Source organism: Phalacrocorax aristotelis, chromosome 1, assembly GCF_949628215.1.
Source record: "Phalacrocorax aristotelis chromosome 1, bGulAri2.1, whole genome shotgun sequence".
Taxonomy (NCBI): Eukaryota; Metazoa; Chordata; class Aves; order Suliformes; family Phalacrocoracidae; genus Phalacrocorax; species Phalacrocorax aristotelis.
The window spans coordinates 49,575,591-49,597,244 of NC_134276.1; positions in this window are offsets into that span (position 1 = coordinate 49,575,591).

A 21,654-nucleotide genomic window follows, 5' to 3' on the forward strand; every position below is an offset into this window, starting at 1 on the left:
CATAGGACATAGACCTTGTTCATGAGCGCAGCGAGTGAATGGGACGCAAATGAACTGGAAACGAGTTCACAATATAAAGTGTGAGACTGAAATACTTCAGTACCTTTTTGAAAAAGTATGCTTTATTTGAGAAATAATTCTGGAAAGACTGATCCAATTTATATCCATTATTATAATGACTATTGGCTCTAAGACTATTTTTGTAAGAATAGTGATACCTTTTGGAAAATATTTTAAAATTCAGAGACTAAAGAAACAAAATTTGATAGTAAAAGACCTAGTTTTGCAATGTTCTAGGAAATGGAATTTCAAAATTTATCACAGCGTTCATGTTCAAAATTAAATTCTCAAAATAACTAAATCAACAATTTTAATTATTTTATTCATTCAATCTGACTAATAGCGTTGGGATTTCTATATTAGATCAATATTTACAGGTAGCAGAAGTACAAATTAACAGACTTGAAGACAAGGGAGCATATAGGCAAAGTTAAAACATAAATCAGCCTCTGAATACTATTTCCAATTCTGTAAGCCATATCATAAACTATTAATCTATCCCCAGACTCCTCAGAAATTGTTCACATTTGAATTTATAAAAGATTATCCTTTTGTTTATTTTTTTCAAATGCTTAAGTGCAGAGCTAACAATCACAAAGGACTCCCAAACTGTTCTTTCAAATGAATCTGATTAATTCATAGCAGGCCCCAATTTTTCTTAGCTCTCTTTTTATTGCTGTTGTAGCAGAAAAAGCTCTTCATGCTTTCCTTGTTACTTTCAGCTGTGCTTGATCTTTGCTTTTGCTATTTCCATCCTTGCATACTCAGGTGATGTTTCAGTGTTCCTTCTGGATATCCTGTCCTTACTTCCACCTCCTGTACACTTCATTTTTTGCATTTGATGTCAGTCATGTGTTCCTTATTCAGCTAACCTGGAATCCTTTTGCACCAGCTTGACCTTCTGCCCAGTGGTATGGACCATTCTTGTGCGTAAAAGAGGTTGTCCAGGATTCCTCCTTGAACTCTTTACTCTTCAGGGAACCTTCTCATAGGAAATGCCAACCAGACACTATGAAGCATGCATTCCTCAAGCCCACAGAATTACAGAATCAAAAAATGGTAGGGGTTGGAAGGGACCTCTGGAGACTATCTTGTCTAACGCCCCTGCTTGAGCAGGTACACCTAGAGCAGGGGGCACAGGAACGCATCCAGTTGCATTTGAATATTTCCAGAGGAGACTCCTCAGCCTCCCTGGGCAACCTGTTCCACTGCTCTGTCACTCATATGAGTTTTTCCTCATATTCAGGTGGAACTTCCTGTGTTCCAATCTGTGCCCATTGCCCCTTGTCTTGTCATTGGGGACTACTGAAAAGAGTCTAGCCCCATCCTCTTGACACCCACCCTTCAGATACTTATAAACATCGAGAAGAACCCCCCTCAGTCTTCTCCTCTCCAGGATGAACAAACCTAAGTCTTTCAGCCTTTCCTCATAAGAGAGGTGCTCCAGTCCTCTGTTCATCTTGGTAGCTCTCCACTGGACTTGCTTGAGCAGTTCCCTGTCTTTCTTGAACTGGGGAGCCCAGAACTGGACACAGTACTCCAGATGCGGCCTCACTAGGGCAGAGTAGAGGCGTAGGATAACCTCTATCGACCTGCTGGCCACACTCCTTTTAATGCACCCCAGGATACCATTGGCCTTCTTGGCCACAAGGGCACATTGCTGGCTCAGGGTCAGCTTGCTGTCCACCAGCACTCCCAGGTCCTTCTCAGCAGAGCTGCTTTCCAGTAGTTCAACCCCCAGCCTGTGCTGGTGCATGGGTTTGTTCCTCCTGAGATGCAGGACCTTACACATGCTTTTGTTGAATTTCATCAGGTTCCCCTCAGCCCAGCTCCAGCCCAAGTTTGCAATTCTTTTTTTCTTTTAGCTGACTTCTCTCAGTAGCTAAAATACCACCATCTTTTTGTTGCTATAGTCAAGTCTGTCATCAACCTTAATATCCCCAACTCTTTTTCTTATTCAAGAGTGGCAAAGTTCTCATTTAATCAACTTGTTAATCATCAGCATCAAACAATTGCCTTTGACATTCTCCAGAAATCTCCAGGCTAGTTTATATTCCTTTCCATGGAATGGTGTTGTCATCAGAGTCTCCCATAAGAACCAGGGCTTGTGACTAGCTTTGCTCCATCACTCCAGACTCCGTACCTCCCCCCACTTTTGTTACTGCCTCAGGTTACACTTAGTCCCTTTGGTGAGGCAACCAGTGGCATAGCGCGCGCGCGCGCGCGCGTGTGTGTGTGTGTTGGGGACGGTATGGTTGGTACATAGAATTTTTTCTCTGCTGCTCTTTCCTTCTCATGTTTTTCCTCTGCTCCAGCATGGGCTCTCTGCAGGCCACAGTTCCTTCAGGAACATCCATCTGCTCACGCGTGGAGTCCTCCATGGGATGCACTGTGGATATCTGCTCCACTGTGGAGCACCTCCTCCTCCTCCTCTTCTGACCTTGGTGGTTCCCCTGCTGTTTTGCACTTTTTTTTGTCCCCTCCTCCTCTGACTGTCTGTTTTTTTCCCTTTCTTAAACATGTTTTCCCCAAAGCTTGGCCGAGGGGCTCAGCCGTGCCCTGGGGTGGGTGGGTTGGAGCCGGCTGGAACCGTCTTTGTCTGGCACGGGGCAGCCCTGGCCGCTCCTCACAGGGGCTGTCCTGCAGACCCCACTACCAGCCCCTTGACAGCTACACACAGTACATCAACAAAGATTGCCAGTCTGAGTAAAAGTCAGTAACAGCTACCACTAAACCTTGGAGCTCAGATAGAAGGTAACGTATGGACTATTGGGCTCAACACTGATAAGTGGGTATGTGAACTAAAATGGAAAAAGGAAAATACGCTGCTGGTCCTTCAGTCTTGTACTTAAGTTTGGATTTTGAGAAACGCTAGTGCTAGTCATACAGACAGACTTAAAGTAATTTAAAAAAAACAACAAGTAAAACCAATAAATAATAGATAGTTGGGTCTTTACTAACCACATTAGTTTCACCCCACATTGAGAATAATTGTGTAAATACACATGAAAGACAATTATTATTATGCGGGTAAGTAATACAGTCTAGGGGAAAAAACCTAAAATTCTGTACAAGACTGTACATTAAAGAAACAAAATTCAGAACTTGGCAGCTTTGAAACTTGTCTTACAAACATTTATGCTCTACTCTCAGCACTGTGGTTGGTTTTATGTTTGCTTGAAAAGAAAGAAAGCTTGAGGAAAAATATATGAACAGATTGACTGATTAGCTGTGGAAACACACAGCAGAGGAAAACAGTGTGCTGGTCTGAAGGTGAGGAATAAGATATGACAAAATCACTATTCCCCAAACTACAAATACATTCCTTACTTTTTTGACACCGCTTCTCTCAGGCTTTTTTGTGACCTATGTGTTTAACATTTCATTTGGGACATAGTAAAGATGGAATTCCTAAGCCAACGGGTTGTAAAGCTAAGAGCAGAACAGAAATGATTAATAAAAATGCTATAAGAACTGTTTTGTTTCATTTAGTTACATTTTGGTTTTGTTAGCTACAAAAAGACATTGATGTCCTTTTCAGAACCTAGCAACTGTAAATTTCACAAGTAACTGGAGATGGAGAAAAATTACAGAACTTAAAAGTGCCTGTTCTTCTTTAAAAGCTTTGTTTGAAAAAAACACCTGTGAGATATAAATTTGTTTTCATTGGAAAGGGCTTGCCTTGTGTCTGAACTCTAGTGGGGAAGACAGCCTCAGGGTGAAAGTGAAATGAGCTAAGCATGCCATTATGATGTGTACAAGTTAGCAAAAAACTACATTACAGGAACTCAGGACTTCTCAACCAAATCACAGTCCAGTGTTTCTTCTGATTTGTTACCCAAAACCATTACTCCTGAAGTTTTACCCTAGTATCTATTTTCCATAATTTTCCCTTTTTTTTAGAACAAACTAAATTCAGTGTGGTTCTTGTAAACAAAAATACTGGTAAGTACATATATGAAGGAAATACAAGTAATGTTAGAGAAAAATTTAAGTTATATTCAGGCTGGGGATATAAATTCTGTTACTGGAATAAAAAATTGCAAGAGCTGGGGTTTGAAATTAATCTCCCAAACCACACTTTCCCCTTTACTTTAAGATGACCAAAAAAACCCCCAAAAACCAAAACCAACCAGTCACAGAGTCTGGCTCCATCTATTTAAATAACCCATTTTCCCTTGTTCTTCCAGGTCTCTGATGCCTGTCTGCAAAATCCATTTCGCTAAAAAGGCTTTCCATAGGGAGAAAACAGAAAAGCTTAACGCTGATAGAGTAATGTTTGCCATGTAAAAAAATTCTGAGATGCATATATTGTCACAGAATCACAGAATCACAGGTTGGAAGGGACCTCAGTCTCAGAACTGTATCCATTTTGCTTTATACTCGTTGTTATCAAGATTTTTTCTTAAAATCTTAAAACATCTTAATGGTTATATGTTTTACACCATTTTGCCCAGGAAAACCCTCCAAGCACTGTATTGTCGTCTTTACACCTGCATGACGTGTGACATGGGCTGTTCTAGCTGATAGTATCTGTCCTACTGCCCTTACAGCATCTTCAACAGTATGTCCTTAGCACTTGCCATGTGCATGACCACCACATTTACTCTATTATTCCACTGCGCAGATGTATGTTAGGTAGGGACCAACCTACAATATCCCCTCAGTAGCCAAATACAAAGTTTGGAGCACTGCACTTCTGACATCTCACTTCTCCAGTTCTGATGTCTTTGTCCTGACTCTATGCTTTCAGGTTGTTCACATTCTTGCCCTTGGTTCCAGGGCTACCTCAGCCTAACCATCTGATAACCAGTATCTCACATAAATAACACCTCGTTTTCACAGAGGAGGCACAATAGTCACAAGCACACTTCTTTGAAAAGGAAGGGATTGCATGGCCCCAATCTGCCTTCTAAGAAATAGTATCAAAGTTGGCATCAAGCCAGCCCGAGCATCATTATAAACAAGTATTCTGTCTGTGCGAAAAGGTTTGTGAAAAAGGCGTAAGATTGATACCTACATAGGTAGGATTAAATCAGGAACAATTAGACGTTTCAGAGGAAAAGATAAAAGGAATAAAGTGAGCAACATACAGGCAGGAACAAAAGAAAAGTCTCAGAGGAAGACGTATAAGAAACCTTTAATTATCTGGTGTTTCCTATGGGCTAAGACCTAGTACCTGTGCTGTTATGTGAACGTAGTTTTACATCTGCGGATATCCAAGTTCAGAGGAAAATGTCAGACTTGCACTGCAGGGATAGTTGTGCCTCATTAATACTAGCTATGTTAAACAATGTCTTAGGAAAAGGGCTTAGGATCTGTTTTGCACCAGGAGGTGCCTGTTCCTTATGATCCCAGTATAAAGGCACTCAGACTTTGTAAGGTATAATTGAAAATGCTGTTTATTAGAGCTAACACTCTGCAGTAGTACAGATAGTCTTATGTCCCTTTAGATGCTGGAAGCCCTGAGTGGAGTAGCATCAAACAGGACTCCCTGTGCAGCACAACATGCCAACACTGGCCAGAGCAGACATTGTTCCCTTTCAGACATTTAAGCTATGATATTATTTTATTCCACGGAAGCAACTCCTTTATCTCTACAGTCAAAAAAAAAAATTATGTTCTCATTTGAACTTCTTGCTGCACCATTTAGATAAAGGCAAAGCCTTGCAGGTGGCTTAATCGCCACTAGGACTGGATGTCATCCAGAAAGACCTAGACAAGCTGGACCTCATGAGGTTCAACAAGGCCAAGTACAAGGTCCTGCACCTGGGTTGGGGCAATCCCCAGTACCAGTACATGCTGGGGGATGAAGGGTTTGAGAGCAGCCCTCCAGAGAAGGTCTTGGGGGTACTGGTGGATGAAAACCTGGACATGAGCCAACAATGTGCGCTTGCAACCCAGAAAGCCAACCGTATCCTTGGCTGCATCAAAAGCAGTGTGGCCAGCAGGTTGAGGGAGGTGATTCTGCCCCTCTGCTCCACTCTGGTGAGAGGCCACCTGCAGTGCTGCATCCATCTCTGGAGCCCTCAGCACAAGAAGGACATGGATCTGTTGGAGCGGGTCCAGAGGAGGACCACAAAAATGATCCGAGGGCTGGAGCACCCCTCACATGAGGAAAGGCTGAGAGAGTTGGGGTTGTTCAGCCTGGAGAAGAGAAGGTTTCAGGGAGACCCTATTGTGGCCTTCCAGTACTTAAAGGGGGACTATAGGAAAATGGGGGCAACCTCTATAGAAAGGCCTACTGTGATTGGGCAAGGGGTAACAGGTTTAAACTAAAGGAGGGTCGATTTAGACTGGATATAAGGAAAAAATGTTTTACAATGAGGGTGGTGAAACACTGGCACAGGTTGCCCAGAGAGGTTGTGGAGGCCCCATCCCTAGAAATATTCCAGGTCAGGCTGGACAGGGCTGTGAGCAACCTGACCTAGTTGAAGGAGTCCCTGCTCACTGCAGGGGGGGTTGGACTAGATGGCCTCTAAAGGTCCCTTCCAACCCAACCCATTCTATGATTCTGTGACGCTATGATACTACAGTCGCCGGCACCGAGTGGGAGCTGCCTGCGGGTTCCTCTGTTACAATGAGCTGGGTGAGGTTACCCTGCAGCAAAGGGATTTGTACCGCCCAGCACAGGCTTGAAGGGCCGGCCGTACCTGCAGCACCGCATGGCACAGGCCTGGGCCTGCTCAGGTGGGCTGCACTGTGCATCACTAACCCCTCGACGTGCCGCGGTCTTCCAGTCAGGATCACTCCAAGATCAAGGAAAAACAAAGTGCTGAGAATGGCTTGAAGGTAGGTCCATTTGTTGATGCTCTGCATGAAGGTAAATGATGAATTTAGAAGAGCAAGGGGAATTTCTGTTGGTTCGTCCTTGTCTTCAAACAACAGTTTGATTTCTAAGCAGCCAGAACACACTTGTCACAAATTTCAGGCTGGCAAATTTATCAACTGCATCTGCTGCTAGATACTATTTGATTCGAAATCTGTAAGTTGCAATCAGATTGTTCAAACACTTGTTATTTCATCCAGAAAGGCAACTGATATCTGATTTGTCAACCAAACTCAGTTAAACATTGTGTCAAAATAAACCACAAGATTATTTCCTCCTACAAAATGTATTTTAATTGCTTTTTAGTAAGAAGATAACCTCTTCTATTGGTCACTTTGTTATAATCTTGGAACTGTGAATTTAGCTGTTAGTGGGAGAACTAGAACATATAATTTGCAAATCAATATTTGAATTATGCTCAATTTTAATTAGCTTTTATTGAAAATACATTGCTTGCGTACAGAAACTAATGGATTAAAAATGGAAGGTTCCTAATTACTGAACACTGGTTCACATTACTACTGTATATAAGGGTGCAATATCTATTTGATTTATTCAGGAGTTTATAGACGTAACTGTAGGTACAGTAATCATAACTCAGAGGTTTTCTTGAGGGCATAACCTATGGCAACCCACAAATTTTTAGGTTCCCTTTGTTTTATATAGGGTAGTTGTCATTGTCTTCTTGGACAGAGATTTTACTTTGTTGTATTAAAATACAGTTCATTGAATAAGAACTTTCTAATTAGGCAACTCAAATCACTCCTTAGCAGTAACCTGTCCTCCTTATTTGTTACTTTACTGATCTTTCTGTTTTCTTGTGAGGAAAGGCTGAGAGAGCTGGGAATGTTCAGCCTGAAGAAGAGACGGCTCAAAGGGGATCTCATCAGTGTGTGTAAATCTCTGAAGGGAGGGTGCAAAGAGGATGGAGCCAGGCTCTTTTCAGTTGTTCTCACTGACAGGACCAAAGGCAATAAGCACAACCTGAAACACATCAGGATCCTTCTAAACATCAGGAAACACTTTCACTGTGAGGGTGACTGAGCATGGGCACAGGTTGCCCAGGGAGGTTGTAGAGTCTCCATCCTTGGAGGTACTCTAAAGCCATCTGGACACAGCTCTGTGTAACCGGCTCTAGAGTGACCCTGCTTGACCAAGGGTTGTTGGACCAGATGACCCTCCAGAAGTCCCTTTCAACCTCAACTATTCTGTGATTCTGTGTTTCTGTGACTAGTAATAATTAGACCAGTAGTATTTTAATTATACTTCTATTACACAATTTTTTTAATCTTATAAACTACATGTCTATTTTGGCTTTTCCTGTATATAAGGTATGCTGCGTTGATGCCCATAAATTAAGTTTTAAAAATAATAAAGGGAGTTTGTGGATTGATACTGGGTTTTGATCCTGGTACTGTTCCTTGATGGTATTAGGCGAGAACTTTTTTTTTTTGTTTTGTCTGTTACCCACCCAATCACTCATCAGAAATTCCTAAATACTGTGCAGCACTATATCTTCTATCCAGTCATGGGCTTTACCTTGTCTACAACAGGCAGTTGACAATTTATATTATCTTCTATTGGTTGTTGTCTTCAGATTGTTCTCCGTCTAGTGGATGTTATAACTAAATTAGGCTGCTAAAATAAGGCATTCTTTGTTACCAGTTATCGTTGGTTCTTCATTTGTCAACTGATTTGACCAAGTATGTTGGGAGACCTATGCCATATGAATAAACTTGCCTTTTACTGATTTTGTAAAGTATATATGTCATTCACTTTGAACTTCAAAAATTTTGGGGAATCTACGTCTACACACAGTACTGCAAAGCTCTTCATCCAGCTTCTTTAGGTCTCCTACAGAAATTATCTCTTGTTAGTCTTTTAAAAGTGTTTAATGTTGGTATATGATCCCACACTCTTCTTTGTAGAAAATGGAAATTTACAATTCCATGCATAGGATATGGGATGAATGTATAATTTTAAATATCGGAAGGACATACCTTTATCTTTTTGACATGCTGTGTTCACTTTTGCATGTGTTTTCCTCATTGTTTTTACATAGTAATAAAAAATGTTTCCTGTTCTTCAAAAATTCAGCACTATGTCATTGAACAACAGTCCTTGTTTTGTTTAAATTAAATTAAATTAAATTAAATTAAATTAAAACAGTTCTTGTTTTAATTTTATTTTCCATCAGTTATATTAATAAACACTCTGACAAGTTTCACTGTTCATTATTCCTATTTCTAGAATACAAAACAAATGTTGAAATGCCACTGTCTTGAGGAGTAGAAGATTTATTAGAACCAGATGGATATAATTTTCAGAATAATTTCTCACTTTTTATATTATTTCAAATTTACTTTTCATCCCAAAAAGTAAGAAAAGCAAGTTCTTAGTAAAGCCTTTGACAACAGCTAAAACCAGAATTCCATGGCAGCTACTGGAAGCCTCTGTTGAGGTTTGGAATAGAGCTGCTGTCTATGTCATAATCTACAACAACAAATGCAACAAATGGATATGATGTCTATTACTGTGCAAATACTAGATTGCTGTAACTGAAAGTGTGTGTATAATTGTATTTTTTATTTAATATCAAAGCAAGGACAAAAATGTACCTGTAGACATACGGATATAATGCACCAGAAGATGCTGAGGAACTCAGAAAACCCTCTACCAGTGTAATCATTTCAAAGAAAGTCTGATTCAAATGCTTCTCAAAATATTATCTTAGTTTAGGATGTTTTAACATTTGCTATAGTTTAAGCTTTACTTTTGACATTCTGGGGCATGAAAGTCATAAAAGAATCTGATCCGGGATCTTAACTAAATACCTCTATAGGCTGACAGAAGGTGCCATAGCTGCTTTACTATAATAAACAGAGTAATAAACAGTCTTGACTAGAAATCTTGCTTATCTATTTATAGAATCATAGGATCATTAAGGTTGGAAAAGGGTGGTGGAGTCACCACCCCTGGACGTATTTAAAAGAAGTGTAGATGTGGCACTTCAGGGCATGGTTTAGGAGGCCTGGGGGTGTTGGGTTGATGGTTGGACTTGATGATCTGAGAGGTCTTTTCCAGCCTTAATGATCCTATGATTCTATGATTGTATGTAGCTGAGGAACTGAAATGCATGGAGCTTGCAGTTGGCAATGGCACAGTTGAGAGCTGCTGGGTAAGGATTAAGGGACAGGCAAATAAAGATGATGTTGTGGGAGTCTATTATAGGCAACCCAGCCAAAAGGATAACAACTATGAGTTATTCTTTAAGGAACAAAGGGATGCTTCTAAGTCATTCCACCCTTGTCCTTATGGGGGACATCAACTTCCCAGGTGTCAACTAGGAATACAACACAGCTGTGACAATCAGGTCCAGAAGATTCCTAAACCATTCGGATGATAACTCCTTGGTACAGACACTAAAGAAACTGACCAGGAAAGGTGCCTTATTCAATTTGTTGTTTAATAACAGAGAGGGTCTTGTGGGTGAAGTGGTGATTGGTGGCTACCTTGGCCACAGCAACCATGAAGAAGTTTAAAACCTATGGTAACAGGAGGAAAACTGCCAGCAAGACCGCAACTCTGGATATGAGGAGAGCAGACTTCAAGTTGCTCAGGGAACTACTTAGTAAGGTCCCCTGGGAAGAAGCTTTTGAAGGTGCTGGGGTCCATCAGTGCTGGTCACTTAAGTACCACCTCCTAAGAGCACTGGAGCAGGCAATTCCAAAGTGTAGGAAGTCAAGCAGGCGAGGCAGAAGTCTGGCTTGACTGAGCAGGGACCTTCATCTAGAAATAAGGCAAAAAAAGAAAGTATATGGCCAGAGGAGGCAAGGTCAGGCAACATGGGAGAACTATAGGGATGTTATTCACCATTGCAGGGAGGAAGTACATGCGGCCAAAGCTCAATTAAAGTTGAAGCTGGCCAGTACTGTGAGGGACAACAAGAAGGTCTTTTTAAAAAATGTTAATGGCAAAAGGCAGGCCAGAAATAAGATTGGCCCATTACTTGATAGGCATGGTCACCTCACAAACAGGCACATAAACAAAGCAGAGATGTTTAATGCTTTCTTTGCCTCAGTCTTCAACACCAGAGCCCTGGGCTAGGAAGCCATGACTGTGGGAATGATAAACTCCCAATCAACCCCAAACTTGTGTGGGACTTGCTGGATCTCTAAGTCAACGAGGCCTGATGAGATTCATCCTAGGGTACTTAAAGAGCTGGCTGATGTCATAGTAAGACCTCTCTCAATAAGGTCTGGGAGTTATTGAAAAACACCGGAAGGACAATGCAGTCATTGGTCCTGGCCAGCACAGCTTCACAAGGGGAAAGTCCTGCTTAACAAACTTAATTTCTTTCTATGACAAGGTTACCCACCTAGCTGACCAAGGAAAGTCAGTCAATGTTATCTTTTTGGATTTCAGTAAAACTTTTGATACTGTTTCTCACAGTGTCCTCCTGGACAAAATGTCCAGCACACAGCTGGATGAACAGACAATGCAGTGGGTGAGCAACTGGCTGATGGGTCGGGCTGAAAGAGCCATAGCAAATGGAGTTACATCGGGCTGGCAGCTAGTCACTAGTGGAGTTCCACAGGCACCCACCTTGGGGCCGGTACTCTTTAAGGTATTCATAAATGACTTGGATGCAGGACTTGAAGAAAGACTAAGTTTGCTGATGACACAAAATTGGAAGGAGCTGATGACACTATCAAGGGCAGAGAGATCTCATCAAATTAGAGAACTGGGCAGTCACCAACAATAGGAAGGTTAACAAGGGCAAGTGCCAGATTTTACACCTGGGGCACAGCAACCCTGGATATACATACAGAGTGGGGAACGAGAGGCTGGAGAGCAGCCCTGCAGAGAGGGACCTGGGGGTTCTGGTCGATGGCAGGTTGAACATGAGCCAGCAGTGTGTCCTGGCAGCCAAGAGGGCCAACCATGCCCTGGGGTGCATGAAGCCCTGCATTGCAGCCGGTCGAGGGAGGTGATTGTCCCGCTCTGCTCTGCCCTGCCCTGGTGCGGCCTCACCTTGAGTGCTGGGTGCAGTTTTGGGTGCCACAGTACATTAAGGATACAAAGCTACTAGAGAGAGTCCAGGGGAGGGCTACAAAGCTGGTGAAGGATTTAGAGGAGAAACCATATGAGGAGCTGCTAAAGTCACTTGGTTTACTGAGCCTGGAGAAGAGGACACTGAGGGGAGACGTCCTCACAGTCTGCAGCTTCATCATGAAGGGAGGAGGAGGGGCAGGCGCTGATCTCTTCTCTCTGGTGACCAACGACAGGACCTGAGGGAATGGCAGGAAGATGTGCCAGGGGAGGTTTAGGTTGGAAATCAGGAAAAGGTTCTTCACCCAGAGGGTGGTGGAGCACTGGAACTGTCTCCCGAGGAGGTAGTCATAGCGGCAGGCCTGAAGATATTCAAGAAGCACTTGGGCAATGCCCTCAGAGACATGGTGTGAAATTCAGGGTTGTCCTGTGCGGGGACAGGAGTTGGACTTGATGATCCTTATGGGTCCCTTCCAGCTCAGGGCATTCTATGATTCTATGATGTATGCCATAGAGGTTACAGCAAGAATAACAAGGAATTTGACACTTTCTTAATCGTTGCTTCAGGTTTTCTCTTCAAAGTATTTCTGAAGTCAATATACTTTGAAAGTAGAGTTAATCTTTAGAAAAAAAGAAGACAAAAACCCCAAACACTTTGCCTCCATTACACTACTACTAATAAATTAGCATCATGATGAAGAAAAAAATTACTAGTTTTCAAATTTCATATTACTAAGCTTTAAGTTAAATTTAATAGCTATATTTCTGAAACCTTATCAAGTACTTGCAATTTAACAAACAATCTTAACACACAAAGTCAGCATTTCCTAGTGGTGGTAACTGCTACTGACTTCTATTCTGCAAGAAACTATTTTCCAAAAGGAAAATTTCCAACTGTCTTTTAGTAAAGAAGATTAAAGGAACACTTTATAGTATATTAGAGGAAAAAAAAAACAACCTGCTAGACCTACGGCAACAATGAATATACTAAAGCATTAAGTATTCACCAACCTTTTCCTTATTGACAAGGAAAAAATTGTCATGTCTTCAGGATGTTATTGTGATACACTGAAATACTTCCTGCAGGATATGAAATTCTTTATAGAAGAAATTAAATTTAATTTCTTACATGTTTGAATGATAAATGAAAAATGTAGAGAACTTTGCCTGCAGTGTTCATTTTAAACTTCATGGAGCAAACAAGATCCCATATAGTTTATCTTCTTTAAAGTAACTGGAAGTTATAAAAAGCATTGAAATGTTACGTATTTTCAGAATGTCGTCCAGGCGATTTTCTCTTTTTTCTTAATTTTTTTTTTTTTCTGCAAAGGCAGAAACCAAACCAAACAAAACAAGAAAGTAATCCAATAACTTCTTTATTTTACTTACCAGTCCATTCTATATAATTATTTCACTGAAAGAAAGACTGTAGTGGAATTTTCTAAATTTGTTCAAAGCCATCATTCTCAGCTCTTACACCTCCTTTGTTGCTACACTTATAAATAACTCAAAGATCTCTGGGACCTTCCATCTCATTTTTTTAATAAGATGAAGCCTTAGTAACTAAATGAACTGTATTATTTCTACCTGTCTGTTGTGATCCTGTGGTAAGTAAAATATCCCTTCCAGCTTAAACACAAGGACACTAATGGTATGTGTCAGTCGAAGTGACTTTCCCTTTATCCTTTTTTGAAAGCATGATTTTATTTATTTTTTGTATTAAAGATAATTTTGGAGGGGATACTCTATGCATGTCCTCCCACCGTAAGCTTGCCCAGGATTCCATTTCCACACTTTCTGGAAGACTGTTTTGTAACAGTAATGCTATATTACAGAGGACATTTTAATTTTAAGGAATTCCTGTTGGAACACTGTGGTGACGGAAAGAACATTGTTCAGTCCCCGAAGACTGTGATTACCTGAAAATTTCACTATTTTTTTTTTAAACTGTGAGTGTAGGTCGCTACTGGACACATTTTACAGATGAATGAATTAGCATACAAATAGATTAAGAGTTTGTTGAATGCTATCCAAACAGTAAAAGCGACTTCAGACTAGACTTCTCCTTCTATATCCCAGTTCAGCACGTGAAACTAATGGAGAAAAAATTATGAGTTATGGACAGAGGTGAAAACACAAAAACAGGGACATTCCTGTCCTCCTTCCTGAAGGCTCCATTCATCTGAATGTGTATGCTTAATCATGATGAAACCATGTATGTTTTGCTTTAGATTATGGGTAGTGCCTTGGCACATGACAAGTGCACGTCCAGGCATACAATGTGAAAGCATTTTATTCATAGTTTGAATGCCCTACAATAGGTTTCATTGGATGCCTCGTTTACTGACATATTCCTTTTGAGTAGCAGAAGTATACTATAGACACAAGGTTTATAATGTATTGAATACTGCAGCTTTTAGAGCTATGAATCTCTCCTTTTTTTTTAGATTAATTACTTACCTTTTCTTTGTCTTTATCCCACAATATATATAATTGCAATTATAAAAAATTAAAGGATAGTAAGAAACACCAGTATACAACATATTTTACAAAATTAAGAGTAATATTATTTTCTGCAATAAGATGCACTATTGCCTAGAAAAGTCAGTGTCATGACAGTAAATGAAAAAAAAGTATGAAAATGCATTAGTATCCTAGAATAAGAGTGTTCACATTTCACATCAATCCTTTTGGCCCTTATGCCCTCTTAATGGATGTTCTAAACTCAAAACTGAAGAGCATAGATAATTGGTTTTAGAAAAAAATATTGAATTTGAAAAGAAAGTTTAAAATAGTTTTCAGCTCAGAAGGTACAACATCCTTTAAGTGTGGTGGGTTGACCCTGGCAGGATGTCAGGTGCCCACCAAAACCTCTCTATGCCTCCCCCTTCTCAGCTGGGCAGGGGAGAGAAAATACAATGAAAGGCTTGTGGGCTGAGATAAGAACAGGGAGAGATCACTCACCAGTTACTGTCATGGGCAAAATGGACCCAACTCAGGGAAATTAATTTAATTTATTACCAATCAAATCAGAGTACAATAATGAAAAATAAAACTAAATCTTAAAACACCTTACCCCCACCCCTCCCTTCTTCCCTGGCTTAACTTTACTCTCAATTTTCTCTACCTCCTCCCTCTGAGCAGCACGTGGGGATGGGGAATGGGGGTTGAGGTCAGTTCATCACACATTGTCTCTGCTAATCCTTCCTCCTCAGGGGTAGGACTCCTCACACTCTTCCCCTGCTCCAGTGTGGGATCCCTTCCACGAGAGTCAGTTCTCCACGAACTTCTCCAACAGCAGTCCCTCCCATGGGCTGCAATTCTTCACAAACTGCTCCAACATGGGTCCCTTCCACAGGGTGTTGTTCTTCAGGACCAGACTGCTCCAGCATGCATCTCCCACAGGGTCACAAGTCTTGCCAGCAAACCTGCTCCAGCGTGGGCTTTTCTTTCCATGGGTCCACAGGTCCTGCCAGGAGTCTGCTCCAGCACAGGCTTCCCATGGGGTCACAGCCTCCTTTAGACACATCCACCTGCTGTGGTGTGGGGTCCTCCATGGGCTGCAGGTGGATAGCTGCTCCACCATTAACCTCCATGGGCTGCAGGGGGACAGCCTGCCTCATTATGGTCTTCAGCATGAACTGCAGGGGAATCTCTGCTCTGGTGCCTGGAGCACCTCCTCCCTCTCCTTCTTCACTGACCTTGGTGTCTGCAGAGTTGTTTCTCTCACATATTCTCACTTGTCTCTACAGCTGTATTTGTGTAGGGGTTTTTCTTCCCTCTTCTTAAATATATTATCCCAGAGGTGCTACCACTGTTGCTGATGGGCTCAGCCTTGGCCAGTGGTGGGCCCATCTTGGAGCTGTCTGGCATTGGCTCTGTTGGAGATGAGGGAAGCTTCTCACAGCTTGTCACAGAAGCCACCCCATAGCCCCCCCCCGCTACCAAAACCTTACCATGCAAATACAATACATTAAGTTACAGGTAGGTATTATAATCTTACAAAGTTTATACATACAGCTTCAAATAACACATATTTTCTATGGCAGTAGAGGTTGCCAAAGTTCTGTGGACTCAAAGGTTTACAGCAGCATAAATAACTATTATTAGAGAATCTAAACTACTGTATAAAGAATGACTCTCACATATTGTATTTATTGATCGTATTGTACTGATTATATCATTCTTCTGTTTCTCTTTTATAACTTTCCAATAAATGTTCCAATCTGCGAAGAGCTAGAGACTCAGGTTTATCACAACTGAATTTGGAATTTCTTCGTGATTCAGGACTCATCTAGTTTACTTGTCCACCACCTTGAACTTTGGACTGTATCTTTAAATACTTGTGATTTGTATTATAATTTTACACAGGTGTAAACAACAACACAGCTGCAAAGAAGCAGTGAGTCAAGTTCAGTATCTTTGTTATCAATGGCAGGTTGCTCTGTCAAACAGTGTGTAAAGACCTTATTTATCCATAATCATTAATCTTTGATCTTAAAGTAGTATATTTTACTTCAGTGGACCTTATTTAAGGACTGTCTGTCTGTAGGCTCTGAAATTTACCCAAGCCCAGATGGTAGATTGGGCCATTTGAGATCCATTATTCTTGCCTAGTTTACCTTCCTTCTAAAGAAACCAGTTCTCAATTTTATTCCCTTTTCCAAACACTCTGATCAAACTCTTGTATCTTATTTTGTTCCTTAAAGTTCATTCTTCTGGCAAACTGGATTGTATGAACTGCTAAAAGGTGCTCATCAGTGGTGTTTGAAGAAATACAGAGGGCAACTCAATTTGGTCTTCTGAAAGAAAACTTATATTTTGTTCCTTAGTAGATGTTCTGCACTGGAGGGCGCGCAGGGTTCTTTCCATATCTCAGTAAGAAAAATAGAGAGGCAAAAGGTGTAACATAACTGCTTTAATAATAATGCAATAGAAAGAAGACAAATACAGAGTGAGTAAATCTTACAATCCTTCAGATGCTGGGAATTCCACTTGCATGCAACATTGAATGGACACCTGGTGGACATCCACTGCACACTGTATAGGTCCCATCTTTTTTTTGAAAGGTAGGAGTGCCATCTCCTTCTTAATGTCCACCAGAGCAGATCTAGCTACACATATCTAGGAAATGTAGCAAGGAATGGTACTTACCCAGAGCCTTCCAGCAAGTTTCCCTTTACTGTTATGTACCTGGGGTTATATAGTGGTCACTCATGCTAACATATGGGTATGCGAGGCCCTAGCACTGGGCCCAAAAAGGCAGTCAGGCCTTGATCAAGATAACTAACTCTTCAAATACAGTATTTTCCACAAGATTCCCAATACAGTAGAGATATTCCAGGATGGTATAGTACTCTCTTTTCCATTGACATTGGCCGCAGCAGTGCTCTCTCCCATATCATGCAACGTGGATTTGCAGAACTCTCTCCCAGTTCTGACACATTATTCTTTCCCTGCCTTTTGTTACTACCACCTTCTCTTCTATATTCTGGAAGAACACTTCTGCTGTTAGCATCTTTCTTTCTCATGCTTGTTTTGTGTGACCTATTTTACTTCCCAGTGACTTTCTAGACTAGAATTTACAGGAATGTCTGTACTGTATGCTGTCATGTTTCAGGATCTGTGATACATACTCTGAGTGTTATGATTAAAAAATGCTGCTTTGGTGCTTTATAAAACACTCCTCACATGTTTTCAGATGTTTTTACTTAATTAAATACATACTGAAAAAGAGTATTTTTGTCTTAGTAACAATAGGAAATATGTAATCCTAGAGGAGACACAAGGTCAACTAATGTGTTATGTGCTTGCATGTGCCTAGTAGTGTGGGCATAAGAAAGTCCATGACGGCATGCTCTTGAGGTTGGTGATGCCCTCCCACTACTAAATGCATTCAGAATTTGAATGTTGATGTACCCCATGACCCTTAGAATACTAATTTTGCATTGTAGTCAAATGTGGGACAAGCAGTAATTAAATTAATGAAACAACTGTCTTTGTTTACAAATACTCCTTTGCACAGAGCATGAGGGACAGTATCACCGTTCTTTTTCCATGGTTTTTGGTAACTCAGCACAATAAAAATTGTCGTCCAAGTTGCTTGCTTGTGCCACAATAGAAGTTACTATTATTCTTTTTTCCCCCTCTTAGTAATTTCTTTTCATGTTCATTTGCAAGGGAACTAATTTGAAACATTGCTTTAGTTTCATCATATTTTCCATACTTTCTGTTTCTAGTCTGCTAGGGTTATTTGCTTATTCTTTGTTTTTGAAAGTTTTTCTGTTGCATAGCGGATGTTGAGACAAGTTCACATGCACAAAGTTATAAACAGAGTCTGTAGCTGATGGCATACATCCACTCTAATGTTGAAAGTTACTTTTGTGGAAAAAAAAAGAGCAGAGGAGGGGAGAGAGAAAGGAAAAACACTCCCCCTTGGCCAACCCAATACTTGTCCCCAGACAGGTATCCTCTATAGGACATCATCTCCAGTACAGCAGCTCTTCCTGCATGAGACATTTCACATAGCAAGTACGTACTTCCATCAGAACCTGCTCATACTTGCTCTAGTTGTTCCTACTTAATATGTTGTTATTGGGTCCTCCAATATTAACAACTAGCTATGACCAAAGGGTAGGAAAAGGAGAGAGGGAAGGGATGATTCCCATGCTAGTGGCAGTCACTTTGCACAAGAACCCACCATAACAAGCAGTATTGGGACTTGCAGGTGCAAGGCCGTGAAAAAATGCCGCGCACACGGACACCAACGTGTGAACATCAAGAGAAAAATACTGCCAAATATTGGGAAATAAAACACAGCCATGGCAGCTTTCTGGATTGTGAGGAGAAAACAGCCTCCAGAGTTGCATATAAAATACCCTTGGCAATATAAAGCTAAGGCACCTAAAGTACAGCGCCTCATTTCTGTCTTATTATCCATTAAATTAATGGGAGTGTTTTAAACTTACCTTTTAGTTAATAAATCATTATCTCAACGAGGGGCTAACACAGTATTAACGTCAATGGTATTTCTAGATGTTTAAGCAAATTCCGTGTCTAACTCTATGCTATTTTAATATAGATTATTTGGAGAATGATAGGAGTGTACTAGAGTAAGCAGTGTACAAGTAGGCAAAATATTATACAAAAAGTAGAGGAATGAGTAATTATGAGAAAGACATATGCAGGGTAATCTGGAATTCTTGGAAAGATTTCTACTCTAGATTAAAATGTGTCAGGATAAAGTTGTACATCAAGAATGGAGGAATGGAGACCTTATTTGCTAAGACGTAATAGATTATAGGTTACTATGAGTCAAAATAAAAAATTTTTGAGGGGAGAGTCCATGTGATTTTTGAATACACAAAAAGAGAAACCCACAAATAAACAAACATATCAGACATAATTGGGATGTTCTTTAACGTATACATCTATCCCTGGTTTAATAATCTCTGAATCCACTTCTATATTTCACAAGGAAATAAGGATGGAAAATGTATTCAGCTAACAGTTTAAAAATAGTATAGGCTTGTGAGAAAGACTTTAGAAGTTCAATCTTTTTAATCAAAAGACAACAGTTGTATGAGATGATTTATTTTCAGACAATAAGAAATTTGCTTGAGGAGTAAAAGTGCAAAGTAGGACAGCTAAAAGGCTAAAAATCGTCTGAAAGATGTTTGTATGATTCAACAGAAAATGATGTGCAGAATTTTCAGATAGCTTAAAACACTGAAACACTTTACAAGACCTTGTAAAGGACTCCTCATCTTTGACAGCTTTAGTCAGAGACTGAATACTTTGATGTATTTGAAACAAGAATTAATTCTTAGAAGTTAAGTTATGCAGAAGATCAAAACCTCATGACTTATAAAACCTCATTCAGTCTTGTTGAATGTATTACTTTATATTTAAGAATATTAGCACCTTATGTGATGGTTTTTCTCAGAGTGAAAAATATTTGGAGGGAATGTGTGGAGGCAATGCTGGGGACGAATCCTTTCCTGATTTGTTTGCAAGTAAGTCCTAAACCTTTTCTTTTTTTATTTTTTTTTTAATTTACATAAATAAGCAAAGTTTTTTTCTAAGAAACAAAGGAAGTAATATTGTTTTACTGTTTTGCCCTTGTGATATGAGACTCTAGGATTTTACGTAGTCGTATGCATCCAGAGTACTCAAACTGAAGAGGAACTTGGAATACTGTTTGAAGAATGTTCTTTTTAAAAAGAACAAGGGGAGCTGGGGCTGGATGTAAGGGGGGAAAAAATCACCATGAAGATAATTAAGCCCAGGGAATTTTTCCCAAGACTTGATGGACAAAAGCCCTGAGAAAGGTGGCCTGAATTTAATGTCCATGCTCTGGGTACGGCTTTGGATTGGTTGACTTCACAAGGTCCCTTAAAGCTGGAATAAGTCTTAGATTCTCTAATGTCATTACTCATTTCTTTTTTCATTAAGAAAACCATTTCAGGTCTTTGGGGTTTTTCTTTATTGTATTTTTTTCTCTATACTTTTAATTTTCCCAATATTTATACCTTTATTGTCAGAGGTGGAAAACTGAAATAGAAGTCTCATTTGAAATTTCTTAACAAAGGTTAATACATTTCTATTTGCTCTTGAACATATCTCAATCTTTTTTAACTGAATCAAGATGTGGAAAGTAGTGTATATGAAGAGATTAGAGATTGTTCTTTATTCTTCTATATATCTAGCTTCTGTATAGCTAACCTTCTATGTAGCACTTCAATATAGCTAGCTCAAAATAATAATATTGTTTACTCAGTAACAAATCTTTAAATACAATTTCATGCAAGAGTACAAACTAAAGTGTATTAGATATGACGTATGTGCTTCAACAAACCATTCAATTGTAGAATTATTCCCAAAGTAATGTTTCCCACTGCAAAAAAACCCCACCATAATTCATATCCAAAATATGTCTATAATTAATCTTCTTTTGCATTTACAGATGGTTTAACAGCAGCAGTTTTTATAGTGCATAAAATTTATGCATCACAAAGCAGATATCAGTTTTTCAGCCACACTTTCTAAAATCTGGGGGTAGATGTCTAGCACAGACTTATAGTCAATAAATACAGGTTGAACTGATTTCTGATTTCATTTGAGAGCTGTAATTCATAGATTATATTTTTTTTTTGGGGGGGGGGGGGAAGGCCACTCTGTAGTCTTATGACCTGTGATAGCTTTATGATACTGGAAGTATTTTTACCTATTTCTGTAGAATAATCTCTATAAGAGAACCTGTAGATGAAGGAGACAGGATATGCTGAATTTTGAACCAACTTCCATTATTTTTAACCTAAAATCAATACAGAGTTTCTGAGATAATATTCTGAAACCTCACAGGCTAGAAAAGATTTGCTACAGTGGTTTGAGGCAATTAAAATTTTTATAAGGATAAGCAGCAAACCATCAAATTATAAGACTTGCATTTCATTTTGACAAGTTAAAAAATGACTGTTCTTTAGCTTTAACTCACCTTCTCTGCATTCTCACCCTTTAGGTGCAGTGTTTTATTTCCCAAACTGCATTACCTACTTTTGCTGCCTCTCATTATAACCTCTCATGGCAAGCACCTGTGATCACTGCAAAGATGATTTTCACAACAGAAAGGTGTTTTTTGAAGGTGGGAAAAAATATCAAAAAGATAATATCCAAAACTTCCACCAGTCTTACAAGGAAATCCCTGCATCCAA